The sequence below is a fragment of the Cervus canadensis genome, chromosome 4 (assembly GCF_019320065.1).
Source record: "Cervus canadensis isolate Bull #8, Minnesota chromosome 4, ASM1932006v1, whole genome shotgun sequence".
Classification (NCBI taxonomy): domain Eukaryota; kingdom Metazoa; phylum Chordata; class Mammalia; order Artiodactyla; family Cervidae; genus Cervus; species Cervus canadensis.
In genome coordinates this window covers 84,046,021-84,062,053 of record NC_057389.1, presented here as the reverse complement: position 1 = coordinate 84,062,053, position 16,033 = coordinate 84,046,021, and the positions used below count along the sequence as shown (strand labels likewise).

General features: G+C 42.5%; 1 protein-coding gene across 6 annotated transcripts in view; it reads right to left on the bottom strand.

The window, feature by feature from the left end:
• CDC42SE2 (CDC42 small effector 2) overlaps window positions 1-9,311 on the bottom strand; it is a 108,278-nt gene extending 98,967 nt beyond the window's left edge. For 3 of the 6 annotated variants that reach the window (XM_043465981.1, XM_043465980.1, XM_043465983.1), the window contains exon 1: window positions 9,186-9,311. The gene's annotated coding sequence lies outside the window, so the exon portion shown is untranslated. Of the gene's footprint in view, window positions 1-8,915; window positions 9,000-9,185 lie in introns of those variants that run through there. The other 3 variants (XM_043465982.1, XM_043465984.1, XM_043465985.1) reach the window with 2 other exon arrangements.
• Between the last annotated feature and the right edge of the window lie 6,722 nt (window positions 9,312-16,033).

Genomic DNA, 16,033 nt, shown 5'->3' with positions numbered 1-16,033 from the left:
CTGCACGGTGTCTCCCACACTGCAGGCCACCGGGGAAGCCTAAAAGAAATATGCAGCAAGCCAAAAATAGTTTTCTTCTTGAAGTGGCTCCCTACTTTGAAATCCGGCTTTCCTTTTCTTCATTACCTTACCCTCTTTCCATTCCTTTCTCACCTCCTCTGTTGTTTACCATTTTCCTGGGTATTCTCACCTTCTACACACAAAAATTCATTTCAAACTTACCCTTTTCTCTTCTATCTACATTTGTGTTTACTTAATTCTTATGGGATTATATGGTTTCAGGTGAAATACTTATAGCTGAAATACTTTTAGTTAAAGAAACACACATATAAGCTGCTATCAAAGACATGAATAACAAGCAGCCGTTCACTTAGGAAATGTGACTGCCCATCAGGTACAAGATTGTGCTTGGCAGGTACAGGGAAGCCTACGTCTCCGGGGTGGGACAAGCCAAGGAGAAACTAGTAGGACACATCATCAGAGAGGTCAGGGACACAGATGATGGAGGAGCTGGCAGGCACTGTTGTATTCTGGCATTTACACTGAATTACACGGAAAATCACCAAAGTGTTTTGAATACAGGAGTAAAAATAATTAGACTTTCATTTCAAATGGACTGCCCAGGTTGCTATGTTCACGAGAACAGAGAAGAGCAAAAGCAGCAGACAGACCAGAGAGGAGATGACTAATAACACCGGCGAGAGATGATGGCTACATGGGGGTGGGGGGTGGGAGGCTGAGCGCAGATGAAGACAGAAAGCTGTGGTCATGTTTACTTCTTTGTTAATTTTTAAGAAGTTTTTTTTGTATTTTTGCTGTACTGGCAAAACACACAGAATTTCGTTGTGGCACATGGGCCCCATGGCATATGGAATCTTACTCCCCTGGGGCAGGGATCAAACCCACATCCCCTGCACTGGAAAGATTCTTAACCACTGGACCACCAGCAAGTTCCGGTATTTATTCTTATGGTAGGTTTTAAGGTAAATAAAGGACACATTCTCATGATACACTATTTTGAATTAGTATGAATGTGTAAGAAAGAGGAACTAAGAATGTCTACAAGGTTACAGTCAGAGAAACAAAGACGCAGTTCAGTTCAGTCAGTCGTGTCCAACTCTTTGCAACCCCAGGGACTGCAGCACACCAGGCCTCCTTGTCCAACACCAACTCCTGGAGTTTACTCAAACTCGTGTCCATTGAGTCGGTGATGCCATCCAACCATCTCATCCTCTGTCATCTCCTTCTCGTCTCATTTTCAATCTTTCCCAGCATCAGGGTCTTTTCCAGTGAACCAGTTCTTCGCATCAGGTGGCCATCAGGTATTGGAGTTTCAGCTTCAGCATCAGTCCTTCCAGTGAATATTCAGGACTGATTTCCCTTAGGATGGACTGGTTGGATCTCCCTGCTGTCCAAGAGACTCTCAAGAGTCTTCTCCAACACCACAGTTCAGAAACATCAATTCTTCGGCACTCAGCTTTTTTATAGTCCAACTCTCACATCCATACATGACTACTGGAAAAACCATAGCTGACTAGATAGACTTTTGCTGGCAATGTCATTGGTAATGACATTACGAATGCTGATAATGTCTCTGCCTTTTAATAAGCTGTCTAGGTTGGTCATAACTTTTCTTCCAAGGACCAAGTGTCTTTTAATTTCATGGCTGCAGTCACCATTTGCAGTGATTTTGCAGCCCCAAAATATAAAGTCTGCCACTGTTTCCCCACCTATTTGCCAGGAAGTGATGGAAACAGATGCCATGATCTTAGTTTTCTGAATGCTGAGTTTGAAGCCAACTTTTTCACTCTTCTCTTTCACTTTCATCAAGAGGCTCTTTAGTTCTCCTTCATTTTCTGCCATAAGGGTGGTGTCATCTGCATATCTGAGGTTATTGATATTTCTCCCAGCAATCTTGATTCCAGCTTGTGCTTTATCCAGTCCAGCATTTCTCATGATGTTCTCTGCATATAAGTTAAATAAGCAGGGTGACAATATACAGCCTTGATGTACTCCTTTCCCTACCTATTTGGAACCAGTCTGTTGTTTCATGTCCAGTTCTAACTGTTGCTTCTTGACCTGCACACAGATTTCTCAGGAGGCAGGTCAGGTGGTCTGGTATTCCCATCTCTTGAAGAATTTTCCAGTTTGTTGTGATCCACACAATCAAAGGCTTTGGCATAGTCAATAAAGCAGAAGTAGATGTTTGTCTGGAACTCTCTTGCTTTTTTGATGATCCAGCAGATGTTGGCAATTTGATCTCTGGTTCCTCTGCCTTTTCTAAATCCAGCTTGAACATCTGGAAGTTCACGGTTCATGTACCATTGAAACCTGGCTTGGGTTCAGTTGACATTTAATAAAATAAGGCAAACTGGAATAGGAACAATCACTGGAGTGCGAGAGGGAGAAAAGAGAATGAGGAGTTCAGTTCTGACAGGTTAAATCTGGGATGTCTAACTGAAAATGTTGACTAGCCAGCTGAAGGTTAGGAAAGAGATCTAGGTGAGAGATAGCATTCTTAGTTTGAAATACATGATAATTCCAGCTTTGAACTACACGGTAATTCCAGCTAGAGGCTGAGATGAGATCACAGAAGACTATGTATAAATATAGAAGAGATCCAAACATAGAGGTCTAGGACATTGCCTTATTTTTCAGAAGTTGGGGCAACAAAAAGGAACCAGCAAAAGAAACTGAAAATAAGCAGTAGCGTCCCAGAAACAAAGGGAGGAAAGATTTCAAAGAAGAGAAACTCATTGACCGCTTTCAAATGATTTAGCTGCTACATCCAGTGAGATTAAGATTGAGAACTGACTAGGGAATTTGTTACCAAGGAGGTCACCAGTAAGCAATCTCAACAAGAGCTGTTTAGGTAACAGGGAAGATGAGGGGGAGAAAAAAGAAATTTTGTGCTGGATCCAAGACAGAGAGGGAGTGTTGGTGGCCACAAATAACAACAACTCTTTTGAAGAACAGCAGCTGAAGAAAAATGTGCTACTGGAGTTGGTTTGTTTTCAAAGATGGGAGATATTTTAGCATCTACATACTGATTGGAATAATGCAATACAAAAGGGAAACACTAATGAGACAGCTCACTGGCTGGCAGGAGAACGGGATGAATCCCGAGGCAATGCACTGGCCCTGACAGGAAGTGGACAGGACCAAGAGCAAGAGAGGAGGTGATGACCATAGCAAATAGGAAGTGCATACAGTCTGGGTACAGATGTGAGGAGACACGCAAAGTTTTCTCCTGATTGCTTTCATTTTTAATATACAGGAAACAAGGTCATCAGCTGAAAATGAAGAGCAAAGAGGCACCAGAAGTTTGAGGAGATGTGTAAAATAGTCATTTGGGCAACTGGTGGAATAATTCCACCAGGGATCCACTGATACTATGATTAAGGACTGTGAACACCACAAAGGACCCTCCTTGGCCAACACGAATGGAGAACAAGTCAGCATAGGAACATCTTCCTCGATTCAAGCCCAACTGCCAGGTATCAGCTGGACTGGAAGGAGAATTGGATGGGTGGGGGGGTGTGGAAGAGGGAGGCTGGTGGTTACCAGGTAAGCACATGAAGTGAGAGGCGCTAAACAAGAACTGGATCTATGTGCTCAGTCATGTCTGACTCTTTGCAACCCCATGGACTGTAGCCCACCAGGCTCCTTTGTCCATGGGATTCTCCAGGCAAGAATTCTGGAGTGGGTGGCCAGCCCTCCTCCAGGGAATCTTCCCAGGGATTGAACCCATGCCTCCTGCATTTCCTGCATTGGTAGGTGAACTCTTTGACACCTGGGAAGTCCAAGAGAGAACTGAGGATATACAAAAGCGAAAAATTTTAACAGTGGACTATGGATTCAAAGTAGGGTAAATAATCAAGTGAGCATGTGGGAGAAGGGGGCTCAGGACACTTAAAAAGGGAGCAGCAGCAATGAATCATAGGTCCCAGACACAGAAGTACAGTTCAAGTGGGGGGTCCTCGACAGAAGGAGCTAGCGAGATAGTAAGCTGAAGCCCTGACAGAATGCTTGGAAGTGTGTCCTGTGAAATAATAAAGTACAGGCGGGTCTGGTTACAATGTAACAGAACTACTTTAAAGACTAAAGCAAAACCTCTCCCCAGGCAAAGTGAGCCTGCAGAAGAGCTAACTAGAAGGCGACTGGGGCTGAAGAATTATACCACGGGAATCGGAGCAGGAGGTTCCCACACATGGAATCCCCAAGAAAACCATTTCCAGCACTCCTCTGGAGCCAGCTCTTGAACACTGTCCAACTCAGAAGACACAGTGGCCACATGAAAACCACACCTGTCACCCCAAGCCCCTTTCCCCAGTGAGCTAGACCCTGGACAGGTGATTCCGACAGCATACTAAAGAGGAGCTGGCAAAGTAAAAAAAAGGCAGCTTCTCAGGACTCTTCCTCCAAAGGAGACTTCTTGCTCTGAAGCAGTTTGGAGCTACGAAGAAAACTTCCATGGCATGTAAGAGTTTGAACACACTACTATTCTGAACACACACCTTCTAAAGACAAAAATAAGACTGTGTGCATGTTCATCACTCAGTTACGCCCAACTTTTTGCGACCCCATGGACTGTACCTCCAGGCAAGAATACTGGAGTGAGTAGACATTCCCTTTTCCAGGGGGCCTTTCTGACCCAAGGATCAAACCCAGGTCTCCTGCATTGCAGGCAGCTTTTTTACTGTCTGAGCCACTAAGGAAGCCCCTAAAATAAGACTATTACTAACAAATAAGCAGAAGACTTTTTTACCACATAGAACTAGACAAGCTACCTGGTCTTCCTAAGAGCTGGAGATTCAGAGAAAGACAATCTCTAGGGAGGTTTTGAAGGTACAGTGAGAGAAAGTAAGCTGTTTTCTGCTTAAACTCTTATCAAGTCCCATCCTTTGCATCTCTACAAATATCCACGGGCTCCCACTATTAGGTGCTAAACATACCCAAAAAATTCATTTTTGCTTTACTGAGCAAAAAGTAAACATAGATTAAGTCAAATGAAACAAAATGATTTTGGTTTAGTACAAGATGCTTACATATATTCAATTCTAAAGATTTAATAAGAAATCTTAGTCTTCTCTTTTTCTTGAAATTGTTTTGGTATTTTTCTATTTTATGAATTACAAGCTTAATTTAAACACATTTAAAATTAAAACTTATTTGTTGGAACTTCTCCGGTGATCCAGTGACTGAGACAACACACTCTCCCAATGCATGGGGCCCGGATTTGATCCCTAATGTGGATCAGATTCCACATGCTGCAACTAAGAGTTTGAATGCGGCAACTAAAGATCCTGCATGCCACAACTAAGACCTGATGCACATAAATAAATAAGGAAATAACTTTTTAAAAAGAAATGTTCATTAAAAAATAAAATAATCAATACTTATTTAAGAAATTATAATAGACAAAAAAAAAAAGAAAAAAATCTTAGCATGAATTTCTGGGTAAGCTTCCAAATGGAAACAGTGCTCAAAATTCAGTCATCTTCAAATACACCTAAATTGAACACGGCATTATCTAACACTTTCTAGGAAAAAGAGGGAGTTTGTTCTATTACAATCCATTTTGACTAAAATAGATTTGCAGGTATTTTAATGGTGTCGTGATAAAGATAACTCATCACCAAATGTTGGGCTTTCCGTTTAAAAACTCCCTTTGGATGAGGTCCCAGAGCAGTTTCAGCTAAATACTGCCCTGTTCATTACTTGTTAGTATTACAGAAAGTGCAACTCTACTTAAGCTTTGAACTGAGGTAACAGAATGTATAAAGTTAATAATTAACAAGCTAAATTCCAAGTTTTTCCAGGTAGTATGAAAAAAATCAGAATAAAAGCCCTCACCAAACTATTGAAGATAAGCAACATGTTTCACTCAGTTCCTCTCAACAATGCACTCGGAACCCATAATGTCCCCCTCTGAAACAGATCTAAAACTGTATTAACAATTAACATTCAATAAATGTTAAAATATTATTTTCATAAGAACTGAGATTAAGAACACTGAAAGAGATGAAAATCAATATTGCAACTGAGAGAAAAGTCTTATGGAGCCTTAAAATATTTGAGACTCATCCTAAAGCAGATGAGAAATCTAAACACGGTATCTTTCACGATTATCTTCTTTCACGATATCTATCTTTCACAAGAGAGACAACTGGGACCTAAAAACACACCGGCAACCTATCCTACTGAATAAACATGGGAGATCAGGTTAGAGCACTTTACGAATGTTAACTGACAGTCTCTCACAATCTATTCAGGCAGTATGGGCACAGTTGCACTATATCTTACCAGTGTGTTTCTTAATAACTTTACTAATTACACCTGATGAAGAACACACTTTCTAAATTATTCTAAAGGATATTACAACAACAAAAAAGACAACTGCCTACAACAAGTCAAACATATCTTGACGAAAAAAGCATCAACACACTTCATGTGTTCCAACAATTATGAAGCGGAATGACCCTCAGATTTATTTAGCCTCGAAACATTATAAACTACTCCAAGGTAGGAATAATGCCTTGAAAACAGTATTTTTTTAAGGTACAACGATAAAAAATCCAGTCATTATGAGTTCTAATTTAGTGGTAAAATTATTTTAACATGTCTCAATGCTGCTGACTGTCAAGAACCCTGATAAAATTCTTACCCCAAATAAAATACAGTAAGCACTTATTGCTCAACATATAATGCTTACATTATTCCTACCATCACTATTATCATTTGTCACTAGGCTTCTCAACAGACTACAAGGAGTACACATGAGCATTACCAACTCATTCTTTCTACAAGAACTACATATTTAAACAAAAACAAACACAACTCTCTACCACTAAAGTTTAAGAGATTACTTTCCTTATTATTTGTAGGAACCATAAAAAACTATTAGTAAATCTAAAAATCTGAAAATTCTATTTAAATGCACACAAAATCTTCAACAACGTATAAGGTGTTAATACGTCAAGTGTCCACCTAAATTCAAAAGTTATCTGTAAAAAATTAATATACTTTATACTGTAATTATCAAGGTTGACTTTGCAGCACATTAATTTGGACTTCTGAAGAATCCAAATAAAAATAAGTACCTTCTTATTATATGTAAATAAGAGAAAAGCAGACAACACAACCTTTATGTTAAGGATAAATGCAATACTACAAATCATTCTCTTTTTAGTGAGCAGTTTTACCAGTTTTAATACTACATGGAAAGTTCAAATATGGAACCACAAATCATTACTCAGAGTCCTTCAGTTTTCACTATCAATGCAATACTACATTTATTTGCAAATAGGGACTAAAACGTCAAAATAAAATTTCTGAAAAGGTGCTTTATTTAAAAATACTTCTTATAGAAAAGGTATCCACTAGTTCTCCTGGGAGATTTTTAAAAGCAGAACATGCTGTACTGCAAAGATTATTTACAGAAAACAGAACCAGAAGTACATTGCTATTCAATAAATACACTGTATCAAAAACATCTAATATGGGATACAGAATAGAAATACTCGTTTGTTAAATGTCTTCTTTCCTTCATTAAAAAAATATGTATTTTATCAAACTGACAATAGGAAAATGTAGCCCAGTAATAATCTTTTAGCCCTATAAAGTTACTTATTAACCTCTAAATAGACTGCTATGAATTCTACACTTCCTGCAGTCCACCTGCCATCTTTTCCAATTTTAAATAGGCACTAAGGGTATAAGACAGACCGTCCTTGCAACATCAGTAATGAGGAAAGAACACTCAGCCTAAGCTTAAGAAAAAGGTAATTGTGGGTTTTGTCTGCTCCGAAGAATCAGCACCCAACACAGGTGCCAGCATAAAATAGGTGCTTAATGAATATCTGTAGAGTAAGTGGTGAGGTTTAATTATATTACTGCAACATTAGCTTTCTTTCCTCCCTTAAGAGTTCTCCCTTGCTCAAAAAAGCAACTCAAAACCATGCCAGAGTCCCTCAAAAGCACACAAACTTCTCTATTCATAATGAAATGTAAAGCTGGGTCTCAAAAGAATCAAATATCAATAGAAAACAAGCCGCTGTTCTTCACCTTCTCCATTCTTTCAAAAGAAAATTAGATCAATCATGTTGATTTTTAAGAATTATCAAAATGTCTACCAACTTTCCTCAAAATTAAAAAAAAATTCACATTTCAAAAGTATTCTCTATGCTCCTAATATTGAAAACAACTGATTTTTCAACACTATCTTGGATGAAATCAAGAAACAAGCTTATAAACCAAAATAATGTGTTTGCCAATTTCTTCCTTAATCTGAATCAAGAGGGTCTGTGCCTAAATTTTTAGTAGCTATGAGATCAGCTTTGTCTGACATTTCAAAATTCACTTTCATGCAAGTGTTTTATTGAGCATCTACTATTCGTCGGGCCCTTTAACAAAATGTTAATTTTGTAAACTGAACATTAGCACCAAATTCCCCTTCAAAAGCGTGTCACTTAAAATAAGAGCAGCAGCTAAAGAGGACTCCCAATGTTTCCTGTACACCTTAAGTCAGCGTACCGAGGCTCTTTTCACCTATTCAGGCGGCATCAGCGAGCCGCTAACTACCACACCCGCTACCCAAAAATGACTAGAAAAGCGGCAAGCGCTGGCTGAAACAACCTGTAAGAGTGGGACGCGCTCCTCCTCGAGGTGGTCAGGGCTTTTTCTCCGCGGCCCAAAGCGAACAGCAGCGAGACCCGCGGGCGGATCGCGCCGGACGCCCCCGGCGAGAGTCCGGCTCCGAGCCCGGCCCCGCCCCGCCCAAACTCTCACCTGGAGGACCGGGGCCCTCTCCAGCCGCCCCTGGCACCACCCTCCCGACTTCCAGACCGGCAAAGTTGGGGGGAGGGGGAGCCTGCATTTCCATTTTACAACAGGGGGGCAGTGGGCTCTCTCACCCGTCCGCCAGTCCTGAATCCGGAACAGAGTCTGGAACCCTCTCCCAGAAGGAATGGAAGAAAAACCAAAGGCAGGGTCCGCAGGAGGACGTCGCCCAGACCTGAAAATGGAGCCGCAGGCTCAGCCCGCAGCGCGCGGCGGGCAGGGCCGGGCCGCACTCGCCCCGGAGCCCTGGGCGGTAGGGGTTCGGGGCGTCGGGCCTCCGCCCCAGGGGCCGCGAGGGCGAGGTGGGAGGACCGGGGCGCGCCCCGGGCCGGAGATGCACTCACCGGAGCCTTTTGTCTCCGCCGCTCGCTCCGGCAGCAGCCGCTCTCGGCGCCGGCTCCGCGGCTGCTGTCCCCCCACGCCCGCAGCTGCGCTCCCCGGCGCGCTCGCCGCTTCCTGGCCCCTCCCTCCACGCCCAGGCTCGCGCGCAGGCGGGGCGAGGGGCGGCGCGCGCCCCGGGAGCCGCAGGAGGGCCGCGCCGCCGCGCAGCTGCCGCCGGGCTGGCCCCGCCCCCTGCCCCGCCTGCGGGGATGGGCCCCGGCCCGCACCTCCGCGACGCGCCCGGCCCGCGAGCTCCTTGGGCTAGAAGCCCCTTGCCGGACAAGCCGAGGGCAGAGAGTCGGCGCTGGAGCCCGCGAGGGAAAGAACGCGCCGGAAGATGGCGACCGGGTCTGGGTGGGAACGTTCGGGAGCCCCTCCCCACGCTCAGGCCGGCGACCCGCAGCGGCGGCTCGCGCCCCTTCCCCAGACAGCGCGGAGAGGCGGCGCCTGCTCTGGTAGTGCAGACGCTCCCAGGCGGGCGAGGGCCGGCGCTGAGCCGTCTGACTGGTTGCCCCTCACTAGCAGTTGAGAGGTACATGCCCTGAAATCACCAAACCACGCTTAAAAAAAAAAAGGGAAACGTAAGAATTGTTGCATCCATCATTACCTGTCTTAAGGCCGAGAATATCCACCTGGCATTTGATACGCATAAAATTAGGACTTCCCTGTAGCTCAAGGGATAAAAGAATCTGCCTGTGATGCAGGAGACCAGGGTTCAATCCCTGGGTGGGGAAGATCCAATGGGGAAGGGAATGGCAATCCACTCGAGTATCCCTGCCTGGAGAATTCCATGGACAGAGAAGCCTGGCGGGCTACTACATAGTCCGTGGAGTCGGACACGACTGAGTGACGAACACACACACACACTGGATCTGTGAGACGCCCTTATCTGTAATATTTTCTATGTCCTAGAAATCAAACACTTAAGAATGCCCCTTTCTAGCAGCCAACCCTCCACCAAAATGCCTACAATACTTGGAATATAATGTAGTACGTCTTCCCCATCTTCATTGATACTAGTACATTAGTTTTTTTTTCCTCCTAAATTATAGTGAGTTCTCCCTTGTTCAAAAAGCACTCAAAAGCATGCCGCAGTCCTTCTAGTTAGTGACTGAAGTCAAAAGCTTTTGGTCTTTGGCTCCTCATTCTCTCCTCTTCAGCTCCAAACTGTCAAGAAGGTCTCTTGGTTGTAACAAATCAGAATCAGACCACTTCTCACTTCCATCACTTTTATCTTCTCTGACCTATATTTTGGTGGCCTACTAAGTGATCTTCTTGCCCACTGTTATTGCAGTGTATTATCAAACAACAATCAGAAGGACTTCCTTGGTGGTCCAGGGGTTAAAAATCCACCTTCTAATCCAGGGGACACAGGGTTTGATCCCTGGTAGGGGAACTAAGGTCCCACACTCAAATAGGACAGGGGGAACGAAATCTGCCCGGGCAACTACTGAACTGGTACACAAGAAGCCCACAAACTGCAGTGAAGAGCCCATGCAGTCAAATTAATTAATTTAAAACAACAACAACCAAAAAGAGAGAGAAATGTAAAGGAAATGGCAACCCAACCAGTATTTGTGCCTGGAAAAGTCCATGGACAGGAGCCTGGCAGGGTTTCAGTCCATGGGGTTAGGCGACTAAGCAAGCACGCCTGAAGAGGATGGAGGGAGATGGGTTGGTAGCAATAAACTGGTAGATCTAAAAAACCACCACCACCACCACCATCACCACCAGCAGAATATCCTCCTACAGGAAGAGTCAGCTGCTGTCTCATCTGGTCACAATCCTCCATTGCCTCCCTATTTCCTAAACTGTAAAAGCTAAGGTCTTTACAGTGACCTACAAAAGATTTGGCCTTTTGCTTTACTTTCTGACTCCAGTTCCAATCGCCTGTATACTCCAGGACAGGGTCTTTGGTAGAGCTTTTTCTCTGCAGGTAACATTCTTCCCATGGCTCAAGTCTTATCTTAAATGATGATGCTTAGCCTGACCACACAATTTAAAACTGTAACCAAGGGATTTTCCTGGTTATCCAGTGGCTAAGAGACCACGCTCCCAATGCAGCAGGCTGGGTTTGATCCCTGGTCAGGAAAGTAGGTCCCACATGCAATAACTAAGAGTTTGCATGCCGCAGCTAGAGATCCCACATGCCACAAGTAAAGATCCAGCAAGCCAGAACTAAGACCCAGAGCGGCCAAAAAGAAAAAAACTGTAACCACCCCAAACCCAACTCTCAATCCTCCCAGCTTGCTCCTTCTCTTCCCATGACACTTAAAATCTTACAAAAATCTTTATAATTTATCTATGTATGTTTATTTTTTAATGTCTGTCTTCCCCAACAGAAGATGAGATTTTCGTCTGTTCTGTTCAACTGATCTATCCTAAGTGCCTAGAGTAAATGGAAAAAATAAATAAATAAATTAAAATCTTCTAGGTAATAAAAAGTACAAAGCATCAAAAAATGACCAATTTTATATTAACCAGAAGACTCCTATCTACATCATAACACAAGCATTTTGATTTTCTGATTACTCTGAGTACAGTGATGTGTAAAACTTGAAGTGAAAAATTTCAATGCAGTTTTTCTAACCACTGAGATCATGGTATCCTATTTCACTGGAGAAGACAAACATAAATTAGAGGAAACTTTCTGGTGTAAACTTAAAAAAGACATATTAATTGTAAAAATGTCCATATCTTAATATTAAAAAAAGAATGTGTATTATATAACTGAGTCACTGTGCTCACAGTGCTCACAGCAGAGATTGCTACTCCATTGTAAATCAACTATACTTCAATTAAAAAATAAAATTTAAAAGAGTCCTCTGACAAAAAGAAAACAGGTAATTCCTGAACTTGACATATACATTTATAATCCTTCCTTTGAATTACAAATGTAGTCATCTTGTGTGAAGGCCTTAAGTAATAATATTTCATGAATAATATCATGAATAATAATATCATTTATTCATGATAGTATTTATTATGTAAACATTTATTTCCAAATATTTCATACTTAGTTTATAACACATCATGTGTGATAAAATATCTTAATACATAATTTCAGTTGCTATAGCTATTCCTATATACTGCTTGCCAGTAGAAGAAAAAGTCAGTTAAGAAGACAATTCCATTCAATCAAAGGATACATTTTGTATGAAAGTCTGTGCATATGACTATTTGCTCAGTATTATACTTTACGGCATAGTCTCTTCACATATGTAATTTATCCTTTCTGATTTAAAAGGATATCCCTTACAATTTAGATTACTTTTATATAAAATTGAATAAACTGCTTTTATTTGAAAAAAAACATTGATTATATGTTTCATTAATGTAAAAATATGGTTTGTAATTACAACAGTACCAAACAATTTTTTCTGGAGTCATTATTATGAGGTGTCTGTACTGTTCTTTAAATTGTTGATAAGTAAAAACTTACCTGAAAAGGACAAAGTAGGGGGCTTCCCTGGTGGCTCAGTGGTAAAGAATCCACCTGCCGACGCAGAAGACACGAGTGTGATCCCTGGTCCAGGAGGACCCCACATGCCAGGGAGCCACTAAGCCCCTGCGCCACAACTACTGATCCTCTGCTCTCGAGCCAGGACTCATGAGCCCCCAGGCTGCAACTACTGAAGCCCGCTCACGCTAGAGCCCTTACTCTGCAACAGGAGAAGCCACTGCGATGAGAATCCTGCCCACTGCAAGGAAGAGCTGCCTCTGCTTGGTGCAACTAGAGAAAAGCCTGCACAGCAACGAAGACACGGGACAGCCGAAAATACATTTTAAAAAGACACAAAAGGAAACAGACAGTGTTCATAATTCAGCCACATACCGCTAAAGTTAAATGCAACTGTTACAGTACAAAATAAACTGTTTTGCACACGTACTAGTCCACAAACAAGAAAATGATCTCAACGAAGCTAACATGGTATATTTGTGCCTTAACCAATGGAAACATTAATACCAAGGACAACAGACAGCAATCTGTTGGTCTAACGAACTGCTATCACTACTCATGAGCTCACATAGCTACCACAGTGGCCTGAAGATGCAATCTCTTAGTTAAGTAAATTTTCCTTTAAAATTTTTACAGGAAGTGGATTTTTCCTAGAAGTATACTATTACTTTTTTTTTTTTTAACTGCTTCCCAAAATTCAGTACCAGCTATTTATCACATATAGGAGAGACGGTGTATAGAGTCTGGAGTTCAAACTCTGATGCATAATTAGCAGGGTGACCCTGACCAAAGTTCTTAATCTTTCTAAACCTGTCTTTTTTTCTCATTTAATGGGGGGTAGTACTTACCTCCAAGAGTTGTTGCAGGAAATCAATGAGAGAACTCAAGCAAAATTCTTAGCCCTGGGCCTCCTGGCACATGCTCAGTGCTGGTAAATGCTAGCTATTATTCTCACACAAGCATATAATTAAGCTCATTGCCCTATATTTGTAATACTGAGAAAATGGTTCATAATCAGCCCCAAATGAGACTGTTTGAGTTCTACATCAAGATAGTATTATATGCAATTACATGAATATTTTTAAAAACTGCACTAACATTTCTTTTACCACCACTATGTGCCAGGCGCAGTTCTAGGCAACAAAGGAAGCTAAAAGAAATAAGGCCCAGACCTGGAATAGCTTTACAGTTGACTGAAAGGAGACACACCACTCCCAAATAACTACTTTCAAAGCAGCATGACCGCACCGCCCCGTTTGTCAGGGCACTTCTCAACCCGGCTTAGAAGTCATTTGTGCCCACTCCCGTTCTCAATACATCCAGGTTTGAATGACAATATGTATAAATTGCTTGGGGTAAACAGAAGGAACCATAAGTTTCATGTAAAGCTAAAGAGGCTTTAGCTCCTTGAAATGAACATCTAACTTGGCGGAGTGGATCAAAGGAGGGAGAAAAGGCAGAAGGAAGATTTCATTTGTACTGTTGTGAGTCAAAACTACAAAGCTTTTCCATACTTGTTAACAAATAGGAAATCCCTTTGATCAATGTTGCATGGCTGAGCTTGAGGATCTCGTATTTTTTTCCTGAAGATATATCATGGACACTCCAAAACATGAACTATACAACTGGTATTCATTTATTTATACAACAAATATCTATTGAGCATCTACTAAGTATACGTGATCTGTCTTTGGTGTGATAGAGGATACCAAAAAGATTTACAAAACAGTCAAGCAATGTAAAATCTAGTTGTCAACACCACATTCCTTAGCTAATTCGTCAACAAGATAATGGGACACAGCACACAAGTGTGATTTGGGAAGACTGAGAAAAATCATGACACACACGGAACTTACTGAGAAAGGAGAATAAGCCTCAAAGGAGGACCACAGGCCATGGCCCTTCTGTGAGTGGAGCAACCAGGTCGGAGAGGAACCTAAGTCAGACTCCCGCTTAACACTCTTACCCAGAGGTGACCAGTGCTGCTCATCAAACCACAAATATCCTTTGACTGCCTGCTGTTTGCCAGGTAGCATACCAAATGCTGTGGGAAAACTTAGTGTAAAGCATGGTCTTTGTCCTTAATGAAATGTCACACAGCAACATTTGAATAATTAGACACCATAGTAGCTGAGGGGATCGCTGAGGTCTGTATCGGTTTGTTAGAGGGAGAGGAATTTGAGGTGGGTCTCTGGGAAGAAGAAAGTCCAGGTCTGTGTTTTCTAGACTGTGGATTGTACATCTATGGTGGTGTGGGAGATGACTTTATGTAGCACACTTGAGAGGGGTGGAGGTGAAAAGAAGAGGCAAAGTAGCCTGGGATACATGCAGCTCACAGAGCTTCAATATGTAGCCTGTAATATAATTACATTGTAGCCCCTTAGCTTAAAACAACAAAAACAAACAGGAAGAGAGCTAGGAATTGTAATAGAAATGCCTTCTGGGGACAACCAGAGAGGAAGAATGGAACCTTTTGAGAGTCACTCTGCTATGTCAGGTTAGAGACCACAAATGACGAAGAATTTCTTTTTTTTTTTTTCTCTTTTATAGTTAACTCCTATATATGGCAGGTAATTCAGATTTTCCACATGTGATAGCGATCAAAGTTTCTTTTATACATTTGTTAAGGTTAAAAATATGAATCAGCTAAAGGAAATCTCTCAAGTAAACAACAGAGGCAGTAAAGAGAAAGGGGATGTGGCACTTTAGGGAATACAAAGCTTGGCGAGCCAAGGTTCTGTAATTGGCATGTTAAAGGTGTGTTCCCAGGGAGAGCAGGAGCTCTGTTCCCAGGGAGAGCTCAAGAGCAGAATCTTGAGCTGAGCCCTAGCATACAAGCATGGGGAAAGCAAGAGTTCAAAATCCGGGTCACCTAGAGGGGGTGAAGCCTGCTACAGGGCGGGGGGCAGGGGGTGCTCCTTCGGCACCTGGAGGAAGCTCCTTGGCCCAGAAGAACTAGCAGAACTGGCCACCGGAACCTGTTGGGAAGCCATTCGGCAGACACCAGGGGGACTCCCATCTCTGTGTTCTATCAGGGCTACAGCAAGATGGGACATGGAGGCTCCACGTACCTCAAAGTGCCTGCACACTGCTGCCCCTAAAACAGGCAGGACAGACGTGTTACACCTCCTCCTAGCACCGAGAGCTACGTGTGTTTTCATAAAGAAAGGTTGTGATGAGTACAATTTGGGGGTATAGTTGATAGAAACAGAAGGTGGCCAAGTCAGGAACTTTCACATCCCATCCTCCACTTCTCCTCCAGTGAGTGTTACTGCCTAATGGTGTTTCGGCTCTTGCTTCTGGCCCTGTGATGAGCTAAGCTAAGCAGAGGGGAGGCCTCTCACTGCTCAC